The sequence below is a fragment of the Cherax quadricarinatus genome, unplaced genomic scaffold (assembly GCF_038502225.1).
Source record: "Cherax quadricarinatus isolate ZL_2023a unplaced genomic scaffold, ASM3850222v1 Contig51, whole genome shotgun sequence".
Classification (NCBI taxonomy): domain Eukaryota; kingdom Metazoa; phylum Arthropoda; class Malacostraca; order Decapoda; family Parastacidae; genus Cherax; species Cherax quadricarinatus.
This window is the reverse complement of record NW_027195077.1, coordinates 134,942-150,617: the sequence shown is the minus strand read 5'-3', so window position 1 is coordinate 150,617 and position 15,676 is coordinate 134,942. Positions and strand designations below refer to the sequence as shown.

The 15,676-nt window shown below is 41.2% G+C and overlaps 1 pseudogene; it reads right to left on the bottom strand.

The window, feature by feature from the left end:
- The window catches only part of LOC138851168 (organic cation transporter protein-like), a 233,101-nt pseudogene extending 219,033 nt beyond the window's left edge, over window positions 1-14,068 (bottom strand).
- Window positions 14,069-15,676: the final 1,608 nt, after the last annotated feature.

Below are 15,676 nucleotides of genomic sequence, written 5' to 3'. Positions count from 1 at the left end.
TGAGACTTGAACCCATGGCAAGTGATTCATGGAACAAGTGAGACTTGAACCCATGGCAAGTGAGTCATGGAACAAGTGAGACTTGAACCCATGGCAAGTGAGTCATGGAACAAGTGAGACTTGAACCCATGGCAAGTGAGTCATGGAATGGGTGAGACTTGAACCCATGGCAAGTGAGTCATGGAATGGGTGAGACTTGAACCCATGGCAAGTGAGTCATGGAACAAGTGAGGCTTGAACCCATGTCAAGTGAGTCATGAAACAGGTGAGGCTTGAACCCATGGCAAGTGAGTCATGGAACAAGTGAGGCTTGAACCCATGGCAAGTGAGTCATGGAACGGGTGAGACTTGAACCCATGTCAAGGGAGTCATGGAACAAGTGAGGCTTGAACCCATGGCAAGTGAGTCATGGAACAGGTGAGGCTTGAACCCATGGCAAGTGAGTCATGGAACAGGTGAGGCTTGAACCCATGGCAAATGAGTCATGGAACAAGTGAGACTTGAACCCATGGCAAGTGAGTCATGGAATGGGTGAGGCTTGAACGCATGGCAAGTGAGTCATGGAATGGGTGAGGCTTGAACCCATGGCAAGTGAGTCATGGAACAAGTGAGACTTGAACCCATGGCAAGTGAGTCAGGGAACAAGTGAGACTTGAACCCATGGCAAGTGAGTCATGGAATGGGTGAGGCTTGAACGCATGGCAAGTGAGTCATGGAATGGGTGAGGCTTGAACCCATGGCAACTGAGTCATGGAACAAGTGAGACTTGAACCCATGGCAAGTGAGTCATGGAACAAGTGAGACTTGAACCCATGGCAAGAGAGTCATGGAATGGATGAGGCTTGAACCAATGGCAAGTGAGTCATGGAACAAGTGAGACTTGAACCCATTGCAAGTGAGTCATGGAACAAGTGAGACTTGAACCCATGGCAAGTGTGCCATGGAACAAGTGAGACATGAACCCATGGCAAGTGAGTCATGGAACAAGTGAGACATGAACCCATGGCAAGTGAGTCATGGAACAAGTGAGACATGAACCCATGGCAAGTGAGTCATGGAACAAGTGAGGCTTGAACCCATGGCAGGTGAGTCATGGAATGGGTGAGACTTGAACCCATGGCAAGTGAGTCATGGAATGGGTGAAACTTGAACCCATGGCAAGTGAGTCATGGAACAAGTGAGGCTTGAACCCATGTCAAGTGAGTCATGGAACAGGTGAGGCTTGAACCCATGGCAAGTGAGTCATGGAACAGGTGAGGCTTGAACCCATGGCAAGTGAGTCATGGAACAGGTGAGGCTTGAACCCATGGCAAGTGAGTCATGGAACAGGTGAGGCTTGAACCCATGTGAAGTGAGTCATGGAACAAGTGAGGCTTGAACCCATGTCAAGTGAGTCATGGAACAAGTGAGGCTTGAACCCATGGCAAGTGAGTCATGGAACAGGTGAGGCTTGAACCCATGGCAAGTGAGTCATGGAACAAGTGAGGCTTGAACCCATGGCAAGTGAGTCACGGAACAAGTGAGGCTTGAACCCATGGCAAGTGAGTCACGGAACAAGTGAGGCTTGAACCCCTGGCAAGTGAGTCACGGAACAAGTGAGGCTTGAACCCATGGCAAGTGAGTCATGGAACAAGTGAGGCTTGAACCCATGGAAAGTGAGTCATGGAATGGATGAGGCTTGAAACCATGGCAAGTGAGTCATGGAACAGGTGAGGCTTGAACCCATGGCAAGTGAGTCATGGAACAAGTGAGGCTTGAACCCATCGAAAGTGAGTCATGGAACAAGTGAGGCTTGAACCCATGGCAAGTGAGTCATGGAACAAGTGAGGCTTGAACCCATGGCAAGTGAGTCATGGAACAAGTGAGGCTTGAACCCATGGCAAGTGAGTCATGGAACAAGTGAGGCTTGAACCCATGGAAAGTGAGTCATGGAACAAGTGAGGCTTGAACCCATGGCAAGTGAGTCATGGAACAAGTGAGGCTTGAACCCATGGAAAGTGAGTCATGGAATGGATGAGACTTGAACCCATGGAAAGTGAGTCATGGAATGGATGAGGCTTGAACCCATGGAAAGTGAGTCATGGAACAAGTGAGGCTTGAACCCATGGCAAGTGAGTCATGGAACAAGTGAGGCTTGAACCCATGGCAAGTGAGTCATGGATTGGGTGAGGCTTGAACCCATGGCAAGTGAGTCATGGAACAAGTGAGGCTTGAACCCGTGGCAGGTGAGTCATGGATTGGGTGAGGCTTGAACCCATGGCAGGTGAGTCATGGATTGGGTGAGGCTTGAACCCATGGCAAGTGAGTCATGGAACAAGTGAGGCTTGAACCCATGGCAGGTGAGTCATGGATTGGGTGAGGCTTGAACCCATGGCAAGTGAGTCATGGAACAAGTGAGGCTTGAACCCCTGGCAAGTGAGTCATGGATTGGGTGATGCTTGAACCCATGGCAAGTAAGTCATGGAACAGATTAGGAGTGAACCCATGGCAAGTGAGTCATGGAACAAGTGAGACATGAACCCATGGCAGGTGAGTCATGGAACAAGTGAGGCTTGAACCCATGGCAAGTGAGTCATGGAACAAGTGAGGCTTGAACCCATGGCAAGTGAGCCATGGAACAGGTGAGGCTTGAACCCATGGCAGGTGAGTCATGGAACAAGTGAGACTTGAACCCATGGCAAGTGAGTCATGGAACAAGTGAGACTTGAACCCATGGCAAGTGAGTCATGGAACAAGTGAGACTTGAACCCATGGCAAGTGAGTCATGGAATAGGTGAGGCTTGAACCCATGGCAAGTGAGTCATGGAACAAGTGAGGCTTGAACCCATGGCAAGTGAGTCATGGAACAAGTGAGACTTGAACCCATGGCAAGTGAGTCATGGAACAAATGAGACTTGAACCCATGGCAAGTGAGTCATGGAACAAGTGAGGCTTGAACCCATGGCAAGTGAGTCATGGAACAAGTGAGGCTTGAACTCATGGCAAGTGAGTCATGGAACAAGTGAGGCTTGAACCCATGGCAAGTGAGTCACAGTGACTATTATTAACTACTCTAACAGACACAAAATTTACTCTTCAATTTGTTGTGAATAAATTTCTGATCAACTCTTTTCTAGACAGTTATAGTTTTATATATTATTTTAATATTAGTCTTTCTGCCCATTATTTAATATATCCAGGTTGTGTTTAATACTTTATAAGTAGATATAACTACGGTGCTCATACTGTTTGTAACTTTGAGACGCAGTAAGATAGAAAAGTAAGAAAAATAGGAACTGAACATCTAAGCAGAAAAATACATACTCAGGAAAGGCGAGAAAAAACAAAAATAGGAACACCCAATATAAGACATAATAACACAATGTGTAGACGTGTTGCGATCACCACACGATCTAAGAAAGATATTCCAATATTTCGTAAGTCCAGTTTCTCTGCCTCAACACACATAATGGCCGGGCTGGGTACCTGCCCAGAGCTCAGTCCAGTTTCTCTGCCTCAACACACATAATGGCCGGGCTGGGTACCTGCCCAGAGCTCAGTCCAGTTTCTCTGCCTCAACACACATAATGGCCGGGCTGGGTACCTGCCCAGAGCTCAGTCCAGATCATCTGCCTCAACACACATAAACATGCCCGGGCTGGGTACCTGCCCAGAGCTCAGTCCAGATCATCTGCCTCAACACACATAAACATGCCCGGGCTGGGTACCTGCCCAGAGCTCAGTCCAGTTTCTCATCTGCCTCAACACACATAAACATGCCCGGGCTGGGTACCTGCCCAGAGCTCAGTCCAGATCATCTGCCTCAACACACATAAACATGCCCGGGCTGGGTACCTGCCCAGAGCTCAGTCCAGATCATCTGCCTCAACACACATAAACATGCCCGGGCTGGGTACCTGCCCAGAGCTCAGTCCAGATCATCTGCCTCAACACACATAAACATGCCCGGGCTGGGTACCTGCCCAGAGCTCAGTCCAGATCATCTGCCTCAACACACATAAACATGCCCGGGCTGGGTACCTGCCCAGAGCTCAGTCCAGCTCATCTGCCTCAACACACATAAACATGCCCGGGCTGGGTACCTGCCCAGAGCTCAGTCCAGATCATCTGCCTCAACACACATAAACATGCCCGGGCTGGGTACCTGCCCAGAGCTCAGTCCAGATCATCTGCCTCAACACACATAAACATGCCCGGGCTGGGTACCTGCCCAGAGCTCAGTCCAGATCATCTGCCTCAACACACATAAACATGCCCGGGCTGGGTACCTGCCCAGAGCTCAGTCCAGATCATCTGCCTCAACACACACAAACATGCCCGGGCTGGGTACCTGCCCAGAGCTCAGTCCAGTTCCTCTGCCTCAACACACATAATGGCCGGGCTGGGTACCTGCCCAGAGCTCAGTCCAGTTTCTCTGCCTCAACACACATAATGGCCGGGCTAGGCACACATAATGGCCGGGCTGGGTACCTGCCCAGAGCTCAGTCCAGCTCATCTGCCTCAACACACATAAACATGCCCGGGCTGGGTACCTGCCCAGAGCTCAGTCCAGCTCATCTGCCTCAACACACATAAACATGCCCGGGCTGGGTACCTGCCCAGAGCTCAGTCCAGCTCATCTGCCTCAACACATATAAACATGCCCGGGCTGGGTTCCTGCCCAGAGCTCAGTCCAGCTCATCTGCCTCAACACACATAAACGGCCGGGCTGGGTACCTGCCCAGAGCTCAGTCCAGCTCATCTGCCTCAACACACATAATGCCCGGGCGGGGTACCTGCCCAGAGCTCAGTCCAGCTCATCTGCCTCAACACACATAAACATGCCCGGGCTGGGTACCTGCCCAGAGCTCAGTCCAGTTCATCTGCCTCAACACACATAAACATGGCCGGGCTGGGTACCTGCCCAGAGCTCAGTCCAGTTCCTCTGCCTCAACACACATAATGGCCGGGCTGGGTACCTGCCCAGAGCTCAGTCCAGTTCCTCTGCCTCAACACACATAATGGCCGGGCTGGGTACCTGCCCAGAGCTCAGTCCAGTTCCTCTGCCTCAACACACATAATGGCCGGGCTGGGTACCTGCCCAGAGCTCAGTCCAGATCATCTGCCTCAACACACATAATGCCCGGGCTGGGTACCTGCCCAGAGCTCAGTCCAGCTCATCTGCCTCAACACACATAAACATGCCCGGGCTGGGTACCTGCCCAGAGCTCAGTCCAGCTCATCTGCCTCAACACACATAAACATGCCCGGGCTGGGTACCTGCCCAGAGCTCAGTCCAGCTCATCTGCCTCAACACACATAAACATGCCCGGGCTGGGTACCTGCCCAGAGCTCAGTCCAGCTCATCTGCCTCAACACACATAAACATGCCCGGGCTGGGTACCTGCCCAGAGCTCAGTCCAGCTCATCTGCCTCAACACACATAAACATGCCCGGGCTGGGTACCTGCCCAGAGCTCAGTCCAGATCATCTGCCTCAACACACATAAACATGCCCGGGCTGGGTACCTGCCCAGAGCTCAGTCCAGCTCATCTGCCTCAACACACATAAACATGCCCGGGCTGGGTACCTGCCCAGAGCTCAGTCCAGCTCATCTGCCTCAACACACATAAACATGCCCGGGCTGGGTACCTGCCCAGAGCTCAGTCCAGATCATCTGCCTCAACACACATAAACATGCCCGGGCTGGGTACCTGCCCAGAGCTCAGTCCAGCTCATCTGCCTCAACACACATAAACATGCCCGGGCTGGGTACCTGCCCAGAGCTCAGTCCAGATCATCTGCCTCAACACACATAAACATGCCCGGGCTGGGTACCTGCCCAGAGCTCAGTCCAGATCATCTGCCTCAACACACATAAACATGCCCGGGCTGGGTACCTGCTCAGGGCTCAGTCCAGATCATCTGCCTCAACACACATAAACATGCCCGGGCTGGGTACCTGCCCAGAGCTCAGTCCAGCTCATCTGCCTCAACACACATAAACATGCCCGGGCTGGGTACCTGCCCAGAGCTCAGTCCAGCTCATCTGCCTCAACACACATAAACATGCCCGGGCTGGGTACCTGCCCAGAGCTCAGTCCAGATTATCTGCCTCAACACACATAAACATGCCCGGGCTGGGTACCTGCACAGGGCTCAGTCCAGATCATCTGCCTCAACACACATAAACATGCCCGGGCTGGGTACCTGCTCAGAGCTCTGTGCAGATCATCTGCCTCAACACACATAAACATGCCCGGGCTGGGTACCTGCCCAGAGCTCAGTCCAGCTCATCTGCCTCAACACACATAAACATGCCCGGGCTGGGTACCTGCCCAGAGCTCAGTCCAGATTATCTGCCTCAACACACATAAACATGCCCGGGCTGGGTACCTGCCCAGAGCTCAGTCCAGATTATCTGCCTCAACACACATAAACATGCCCGGGCTGGGTACCTGCTCAGGGCTCAGTCCAGATTATCTGCCTCAACACACATAAACATGCCCGGGCTGGGTACCTGCTCAGGGCTCAGTCCAGATCATCTGCCTCAACACACATAAACATGCCCGGGCTGGGTACCTGCCCAGAGCTCAGTCCAGATTATCTGCCTCAACACACATAAACATGCCCGGGCTGGGTACCTGCCCAGAGCTCAGTCCAGATTATCTGCCTCAACACACATAAACATGCCCGGGCTGGGTACCTGCTCAGGGCTCAGTCCAGATCATCTGCCTCAACACACATAAACATGCCCGGGCTGGGTACCTGCCCAGAGCTCAGTCCAGATTATCTGCCTCAACACACATAAACATGCCCGGGCTGGGTACCTGCCCAGGGCTCAATAATGCGAAAGCCAATAAAAATATTTTTTTAAATAATCTAATCTATAACCAGTAAGTCAAAAATTTTATGGTACATTCAGTTCAGAAAAATATCTTCATAGGTAGACGATTTATCGTTATTTGGTCAAACAGAAAATCATCTTTTCTGTCTCTACAACAGGAAAATTGAACAAGTATTTATTAAATAATTTCGGAACACCAAAATACAAGCCCTCCTGCGGTGCCAGAATTATTTTTGTCCGATACTGTACAAAAAGATTTAAACTGGACAGACAAAATTAATTACATCAAAATATAAAAAAATGTGTATGCGTGTCTGTGTGTATGTATACAGATACATGTGTATACTCTTGCTTACGTAAGTATGTTCACTTTGGAAAGAAGTTCCCAACATTTTCTGGTGGACAGAGTTGATATCTGGCAACTCAGGCATAGTAAACAAATACACGAAGACCATTTTGATAAATCAATAAAAATAATCTGTACTGACTATGATGGATGATTAAATTACCTGCCCAGACTTTCTGTGTCTATTTAAAAAATGATCCACAAAGTCAAACGTAAATTACAGTTCTAATATCCAATTAACAATTATGAAACCTAAGAAAATTATTAAGAAGGTGACGGAATATACTGCAAGAGAAGCGTCTTCTTGAAAGATTCCAAATCATCATACATCTTTATTATGCCTCTTTATTGATGATAGAAAAGCTGTACACAGTATCTTGCTGCTGAAACTAGAGAATTATGGAATCAGAATGCATGATCTTTCTTCCATTAAGTCCTGTCATGACAGCAGGTGACTGTCGTTGACACTGCCTCATCTACCATTGTTATTATACCAGTGTCACAGAGTATTCTCTTTACTCCTCTATTATTTATCATATGTAAATAAGATTCTAAATGTCACTTAGATAATTAAATTAATTATATTTTGCAGATCAAATATTATTCATCATATCACATCCTGATCTACTAGTCATCATAAATATTTCTTTCTACATGACCACCAACAATCTTACTCTCATGTTAACATGACATTCTACATGTTATTTAGCAATTATACTACAAATACTCACTATAGCATGTTGACATGACATTCTACATGTTATTTAGCAATTATACTACAAATACTCACTATAGCATAGAATAATTGTGTTAAAACCCAATTTATCAACTTCAGCAATATTGTCAACCATTAACATCGTTATCATTATCAGTAATTTATGTCCCCACAAGTCAAATCAATTACAAACATTATAATAAACTGTCTTACATAAAAAGTCATAATGATATATTTTAAAACAATAATAAATTAACCAAACTAAGCTACAAAATAAACTAAGTCGTAGCTATAGATTCATGCAATTATATATCACTTAATTATATATATATATATATATATATATATATATATATATATATATATATATATATATATATATATATATATATATATATATATATATATATATATATATATATATATATATATATATATATATACAAGGAAATCGCAAGAGCAGGCGAAATATACACAAACACTGATCTCTGGCCCAGAAGATCGACTTCCCATAAAACTAAACTTTTTGAAAAAAAAAAATACTGAATGATAGATCAATTTTATTTTCATTGAAAGTGTTATAAATATTTTTATTTTCGAACTAAACTTAGAAACTTTACTCAGCCTCACTTAGACTAACTTAGAAACTTTACTCAGCCTCACTTAAACTAACTTAGAAACTTTACTCAGCCTCACTTAAACTAACTTAGAAACTTTACTCAGCCTCACTTAAACTAACTTAGAAAGTTTACTCAGCCTCACTTAGACTAACTTAGAAACTTTACTCAGCCTCACTTAAACTAACTTAGAAACCTTACTCAACCTCACTTAAACTAACTTAGAAACCTTACTCAACCTCACTTAAACTAACTTAGAAACTTTACTCAACCTCACTTAAACTAACTTAGAAAATTTACTCAACCTCACTTAAACTAACTTAGAAACCTTACTCATCCTCACTTAAACTAACTTAGAAAATTTACTCAACCTCACTTAAACTAACTTAGAAACCTTACTCAACTTCATTTAAACTAACTTAGAAACTTTACTCAACCTCACTTAAACTAACTTAGAAACTTTACTCAACCTCACTTAAACTAACTTAGAAACTTTACTCAACCTCACTTAAACTAACTTAGAAACTTTACTCAACCTCACTTAAACTAACTTAGAAACTTTACTCAACCTCACTTAAACTAACTTAGAAACCTTACTCAACCTCACTTAAAGTAACTTAGAAACCTTACTCAACCTCACTTAAAGTAACTTAGAAACCTTACTCAACCTCACTTAAACTAACTTAGAAACCTTACTCAACCTCACTTAAACTAACTTAGAAGCCCTACTCAACCTCACTTAAACTTACTCAACCTCACTTAAACTATCTTAGAAACCTTACTCAACCTCACTTAAACTAAATTAGAAACCTTACTCAACCTCACTTAAACTAACTTAGAAACCTTACTCAACCTTACTTAAACTAACTTAGATGCCTTACTCAACCTCATTTAAACTATCTTAGAAACCTTACTCAACCTCACTTAAACTAACTTAGAAACCTTACTCAATCTCACTTAAACTAACTTAGAAGACCTACTCAACCTCAATTAAACTTACTCAACCTCACTTAAACTATCTTAGAAACCTTACTCAACCTCACTTAAACTAACTTAGAAACCTTACTCAACCTCACTTAAACTAACTTAGAAACCTTACTCAACCTCACTTAAACTAACTTAGAAACCTTACTCAACCTCACTTAAACTAACTTAGAAACCTTACTCAACCTCACTTAAACTAACTTAGAAACCTTACTCAACCTCACTTAAACTAACTTAGAAACCTTACTCAACCTCACTTAAACTAACTTAGAAACCTTACTCAACCTCACTTAAACTAACTTAGAAACCTTACTCAACCTTACTTAAACTAACTTAGAAACCTTACTCAACCTCACTTAAACTAACTTAGAAACCTTACTCAACCTCACTTAAACTAACTTAGAAACCTTACTCAACCTCACTTAAACTAACTTAGAAACCTTACTTAACCTCACTTAAACTAAAAAATCTTACTCAACCTCACTTAAACTTACTCAACCTCACTTAAACTAACTTAGAAACCTTACTCAACCTCACTTAAACTAAATTAGAAACCTTACTCAACCTCACTTAAACTAACTTAGAAACCTTACTCAACCTTACTTAAACTAACTTAGAAACCTTACTCAACCTCACTTAAACTAACTTAGAAACCTTACTCAACCTCACTTAAACTAACTTAGAAACCTTACTCAACCTCACTTAAACTAACTTAGAAACCTTACTCAACCTCACTTAAACTAACTTAGAAACCTTACTCAACCTCACTTAAACTATCTTAGAAACCTTACTCAACCTCACTTAAACTAAATTAGAAACCTTACTCAACCTCACTTAAACTAACTTAGAAACCTTACTCAACCTTTCTTAAACTAACTTAGAAGCCTTACTCAACCTCACTTAAACTAACTTAGAAACCTTACTCAACCTCACTTAAACTAACTTAGAAACCTTACTCAACCTCACTTAAACTATCTTAGAAACCTTACTCAACCTCACTTAAACTAAATTAGAAACCTTACTCAACCTCACTTAAACTAACTTAAAAACCTTACTCAACCTTACTTAAACTAACTTAGAAACCTTACTCAACCTTACTTAAACTAACTTAGAAACCTTACTCAACCTCACTTAAACTAACTTAGAAACCTTACTCAACCTCACTTAAACTAACTTAGAAACCTTACTTAACCTCACTTAAACTAAAAAACCTTACTCAACCTCACTTAAACTAACTTAGAAACCTTACTCAACCTCACTTAAACTAACTTAGAAACCTTACTCAACCTCACTTAAACTAACTTAGAAACCTTACTCAACCTCACTTAAACTAACTTAGAAACTTTACTCAACCTCACTTAAACTAACTTAGAAAACTTACTCAACCTCACTTAAACTAAGAAACCTTACTCAACCTCACTTTAACTAACTTAGAAACCTTACTCAACCTCACTTAAACTAACTTAGAAACCTTACTAAACCTCACTTAAACTAAAATACCTTACTCAACCTCACTTTAACTTAGAAACCTTACTCAACCTCACTTAAACTAACTTAGAAACCTTACTCAACCTCACTTAAACTAACTTAGAAACCATACTCAACCTCACTTAAACTAACTTAGAAAGCTCACCTAACCTCACTTAAACTAACTTAGAAAGCTCACCTAACCTCACTTAAACTAACTTAGAAAGCTCACCTAACCTCTCTTAAACTAACTTAGAAAGCTCACCATACCTCACTTAAACTAACTTAGAAACCATACTCAACCTCACTTAAACTAACTTAGAAACCTTACTCAACCTCACTTAAACTAACTTAGAAACCTTACTTAACCTCACTTAAACTAACTTAGAAACCTTACTCAACCTCACTTAAACTAACTTAGAAACCTTACTTAACCTTACTTAAACTAATTTAGAAACCTTACTCAACCTTACTTAAACTAATTTAGAAACCTTACTCAACCTCACTTAAACTAACTTAGAAACCTTACTCAACCTCACTTAAACTAACTTAGAAACCTTACTTAACCTCACTTAAACTAACTTAGAAGCCTTACTCAACCTCACTTAAACTTACTCAACCTCACTTAAACTATCTTAGAAACCTTACTCAACCTCACTTAAACTAAATTAGAAACCTTACTCAACCTCACTTAAACTAACTTAGAAACCTTACTCAACCTTACTTAAACTAACTTAGAAGCCTTACTCAACCTCACTTAAACTAACTTAGAAACCTTACTCAACCTCACTTAAACTAACTTAGAAACCTTACTCAACCTCACTTAAACTATCTTAGAAACCTTACTCAACCTCACTTAAACTAAATTAGAAACCTTACTCAACCTCACTTAAACTAACTTAGAAACCTTACTCAACCTTACTTAAACTAACTTAGAAACCTTACTCAACCTCACTTAAACTAACTTAGAAACCTTACTCAACCTCACTTAAACTAACTTAGAAACCTTACTCAACCTCACTTAAACTAACTTAGAAACCTTACTTAACCTCACTTAAACTAAAAAACCTTACTCAACCTCACTTAAACTAACTTAGAAACCTTACTCAACCTCACTTAAACTAACTTAGAAACCTTACTCAACCTCACTTAAACTAACTTAGAAACCTTACTCAACCTCACTTAAACTAACTTAGAAACTTTACTCAACCTCACTTAAACTAACTTAGAAACCTTACTTAACCTCATTTAAACTAAGAAACCTTACTCAACCTCACTTTAACTAACTTAGAAACCTTACTCAACCTCACTTAAACTAACTTAGAAACCTTACTTAACCTCACTTAAACTAAAATACCTTTCTCAACCTCACTTAAACTAACTTAGAAACCTTACTCAACCTCACTTAAACTAACTTAGAAACCTTACTCAACCTCACTTAAACTAACTTAGAAACCATACTCAACCTCACTTAAACTAACTTAGAAACCTTACTCAACCTCACTTAAACTAACTTAGAAAGCTTACTCAACCTCACTTAAACTAACTTAGAAACCATACTCAACCTCACTTAAACTAACTTAGAAAGCTTACTCAACCTCACTTAAACTAACTTAGAAACCATACTCAACCTCACTTAAACTAACTTAGAAACCTTACTCAACCTCACTTAAACTAACTTAGAAACCTTACTTAACCTCACTTAAACTAACTTAGAAACCATACTCAACCTCACTTAAACTAACTTAGAAACCTTACTTAACCTCACTTAACTAATGCAGTTTGCTAGAGCTAATTTCTGCCATATAAATCAATTTAAATGTATTAAATATTATTTAGAATCAACGATTTTTTTTTCGAAATGCTAAGAATGAATTTAGCAGAGTCAAGCGTAATTATTAATTTTACTTACACGAGTCGTAATACACAATACAGTACAATTTTACTTACACGAGTCGTAATACACAATACAGTACAATTTTACTTACACGAGTCGTAATACACAATACAGTACAATTTTACTTACACGAGTCGTAACACACAATACAGTACAACTCATCTAGCATATCCATGTACAGTCTTAACAGAAACTGCATTAATTTGACAAAACAAATAGAGAGTACAGTCTCACAAACCTGAGTGACAGTAGTTGCAGAGAACAATGATGTGTCATAAATCCACTGTGAACAAGATGAAGTTGAGTTGGAAAATACATCTGGCTGACATTGGTCAGTAATGTTGTTCTTGAGTGTCCAGACATGACACTGGTCACCCTCTGGGATGGCCCACTCTGTGAACATCTCCTCGTAATGGGTACTATTGTCATCACAATTTGGCACCACACATCTGGGAAAATAAAGTCATTTATTAATTAAATATGACACTGAAATAAATACAGGCATGCACTACATAAGTGTCATCTCAATCTCTTCAAATAAGATTTGCAAAAATATAGAAAGTTAGATTTATGAACACCACAATACACATATAACCCGCTGAGTCCGATTTGAACCATTTGGTAATCACACTAACATACGATGGTTGCTGTTGATTGATTCGTCAGGAACTGCGTCCTGACGCAGGTCTTAATCCTAAGGTGACCCGTCTGAGGTTCTCGAAGATGTTGATTTCATTCAGGTGTTCTGTGGCCACTATCAGGGTCTTGCTGTGAACTCTGTGCGCTCCACAGCAAAATATTTTATGTACTACAGCAGGCAGGGTGGGGTAATCAGGCACCCCATCATTGTCCCTGGGCCCTATGTTGGATGGTCAGATAAATTTGCAAATAAATCAAGGACTCTCTTTTGTTCATCATGCATATACTCACGAAGGTCTTTACCACAGTTCTGAGTGTCTCTTTGTTTTCTTCTGAGTCTTTCAGGTCGCATATGACATCGGTGTCTCACGTGACTGTCTACATTATTTGATGACTCTAGATGGCTTGCTCTGTTCCCTCGGGCTACAGTGCTCTTCATTGGTGGCTGCTGCGGTGTTACGGAAACCGAGGAAACTGATGCTTCCTTGGTTTCCTTCGTCGCTGTGGCTGGGGAAGTGGCCCTGAATTCCGTGTTACTGTAGTCTCCTCTGGACGAGGCTGCTGCCCATTGAGACATCAGGAAATGAGGTGGTTGAACCTTTGGAATCTGAAACATCTGAAAGGTTTTGGTTTGTACGTCCTAACTTGGTGAGCTGTGAAACGTACTACATGTTACATTAAGACCTGTCTCGTAGGTACATTGTTGTCCTTCTTGAGTCGGAGCAGCTCAGCTTTCAGGAAGTTTCTGTTACTGTGGACAGCATCGAGAGGCATGTCTAGTGAATAGCACATTAGCATATATTTTGTTACTCTCTCCATGGATATAAGTTCTGTTAATTTTGCTGATTCGAAGTCGTTCACCGGCAATACCTCATAGAACTCAGAGTTTCGGGAAGTGACAATAAATTCCTCTTTTAGATTAGGAGACACTAATATCTTCCGGCCATATTTCTTCTTGAAGTGAATTACAGCAGCATACGGGGTTTCGGGGTGTTCTTTTTTAATTAACGTGAGTTTGTTGATTGCCGATGGTTTGACTTGAGGGGATTAGATGAAAAGCTGTAAGCCTTCTCCCTGAAAGCTGGCTGCCTTGGATCAAAGTCTAGCGCAAGCTGGACGCCAAGATATTGGTCCAGTGTGGTGAAAATGGTATAGCACTGTGTACTTTGTTCCAAGGTTCATAGGTTCTAGTCTCCTTCAGCCAGAGATCAGTGTTTGTGTATATTTCGCCTGCTCTTTGCGAATTCCTTGCATATATATATATATATATATATATATATATATATATATATATATATATATATATATATATATATATATATATATATATATATATATATATATATATATATATATATATATATATATATATATATATATATATATATATATATATATACATATATTTATATATATATATATATATATATATCTATATATATATATATATATATATATATATATAGATATATATATATATATATATATATTAATATATGTATATATATATAAATATATACATATATATATATATATATATATATATATATATATATATATATATATATATATATATATATATATATATATATATATATATATATAAAAATATAAGGGTAACAAGGTTTTTGTGGCATTTACGGATTTGGAAAAGTCGAATGACAGGTTGCATAGTGGGGCAATATGGTAGATGTTGCAAATGTATGGAATAGGAGGTAGGTAACTGAAAGCAGTGAAGAGTTTTTACAAGGATAGTAATGCTCAAGATAGAGTATGTAGAAGAGAGGGAGATTATTTCCCAGTAAAAGTAGGCCTTAGACAAGGATTTGTGATATCGCTATGGTTGTTCAATATATTTATAGATGGGGTTGTAAGAGAAGTAAATGCTCGGGTCTTCGCAAAAGGTGTGGTGGTTAAAAGATAAAGACTCTAACACGAAGAGGGAGTTGTCACAGTTGCTCTTTGCTGATGACACTGTGCTTTTCGGAGATTCTGAAGAGAAGTTGCAGAAGTTAGTGGATGAGCTTGGTAGGGTATGTAAAAAAAATAAAAAGTGAATATAGGAAAGAGTAAGGTGATGAGGATAACAAAAAAATAGGTAACGAAAGACTGGATATCAGTTTGAGGGAGACAGTATGGAAAAGGTGATTGTGTTCAGATATTTAGGAGTGGACGTGTAAGCAGA